Genomic DNA, 1,980 nt, shown 5'->3' with positions numbered 1-1,980 from the left:
GTGGCCGCAGCGCTAGCGTGTGCGCCTCGTGCGTGGCCCGTGGGACTCCCATGGTTGTAAATAAAGGCTGCTTTTGTTTTCCTCCCTCCCCTCGCGTTCCCACTCCTCTCACGCCTCCAGCACCGCGGGCCTGTTGGAAGCCAACTCTGTCCTGAGCCCGCACTGGCCTTGCCGGGCTGCAGGCCGTCCCGGGCAGCCCGGGCTGCACCTGCTCACTGCTACAGCTGGCTCATTGGACAGGCTGTGCGCGCTCACAGCTCTGGGTGACCCCGGCTGGGAAAGTGACCCGCGGGCTATGGGAAGAGATCAGGGGGACGGAGTCGTTAGGGACAAAGTGGGGCGCTGGGGCCTCCTGGCTCCTTTGAGGTTTCCTCAGGCACTGCCTGGCACGCTGCACAGCAGGGCCCCTGCCTGCCTGGGGGACAGCTGGGCCCTCCCTGAGAGCAAGCCACGTGCCTTCTCAGAGCCTCAGCACAGGCTCCGTGTCATCTGAGCCCAGGAGGCGGGCTCGGGACAGGCTCAGGCTGTCAGTCTGGGTAATGCAGCCCCTCCCCCGTTCCGGTGTCTGACCGCTGACCAGGTGGCCTCCGTGGGGCAGCTGCCAGCTTCCTGTTGACTTTGCTGGTCACACCTCAGGGAACCCTTCTGGGGACAGTGCCAGAGGACAGAAGGATGCATTGTGGGCCTGCTCAGGTGCTCCATGTTTCCTCGGGATGACGGAAGGTCCTGAGAGCTTGCCCTCACCATTCTGCAGTGTGGGTGTGCACACGGACACGGTCTTATCAGCCACTCCTCTTGGCGGCACTTGGTGCCCAAGCTGCCAGCCCCTGCGTGCTGAGCATGCATGCTCTGGCTCTGTCGTGTGCAGCCGTAAAGAAGAAACATCAAGAAAGGCTGGTGTGGGCAGCCGCCCAGAGAGCAATGGGGTGTGACAGTTCGTTCAGTAGCACTCGTGTCCCCAAGTGCCACTCCCTGGTCCCAGGCAAGGCCCTCCTGTCCCCTCCACGTCCTGCCCACGCAGCCTGGGCTGTGGAGTTAGGACCTGCTCCCTTGGGGTGTGCCCTGGGCATGTGTCATTTTCCAGTCACACAGCACAATTCCACACTGTAAAATCAGCTACATGAATATATTCCATCTGCACTATTACATAATAAATAGCTCTGAACTGCGTATCAGTTCACGTTGAGGAACAGGCGGGAAGTGCATGTGGCCCCTCCAGAAGGCGAGATAACTTCTCCAAGTGTCTTGCCCTCCAGGGACAGGCGAGACAGGAAGGGAGAGGCCGCCCAGGCCCTATCTCCGCGTGTGTGGAGCCAGGCCTCGGGCCTGCCGCCTGCTTCCAGGCAGGGTGGGTACTAGTTCTGAGAACTGGCCAGGCCTGCCAACGATCAGCTGATGGGTGCCGTGGCACCCCTGGAGCTTGAGGCATGGTCCGGAGCAGGCTGGCATGTCCTGGCAGGGCAGGGTGGCGCTTCCTCAGAAGGCAGCGGGGCCTTGGGGTAGCTGCTCATTGCTGGCTGCTCTGGGCCAGGCCCGGCCAGAAGCTGGACTTGGAGGGGCTTCAAAGGCCGTGCTGAGGGCAGAGAGTGCAGCGCCGGCCTGGAACAGGCCTCTGCTGGGGGAGCTGGTCCAGACTCAAGGTCCCCCTGTGTCCAGGGCCCCTGTGACTCCTGAAGCTGCTGGGTTCACAGGGAGGGTGCCAGGCTTGCCTGGGTGCACCTGCAGCTGGACAGACAGGCTAGGGCCAGGGATGCTGGCTGGTGTTCCCTGAGGTCAGAGAATGGAATTGAAGAACTGGGGACTTCGGAACTGTCCCCAGGCTGGCCAGGGTCCACTTCCTCAGAGATGGCGTCCACTCTCCTCCCAGGTCTCGGGGCTGCCGAGTGGCACGGCTGTCCCGCAAGCCCTCCTGTAGTGGCCGGCGAGGACAGTTGCATGTGGGTTCGCTCCTGCTGCGTGTGGCCTGTGGTACTGCCTAGA

The sequence above is a fragment of the Ochotona princeps genome, chromosome 5 (assembly GCF_030435755.1).
Source record: "Ochotona princeps isolate mOchPri1 chromosome 5, mOchPri1.hap1, whole genome shotgun sequence".
In the NCBI taxonomy this organism is placed as follows: Eukaryota; Metazoa; Chordata; class Mammalia; order Lagomorpha; family Ochotonidae; genus Ochotona; species Ochotona princeps.
The sequence above is the reverse complement of the archived record's forward strand: the minus strand, read 5'-3'. Positions refer to the sequence as shown.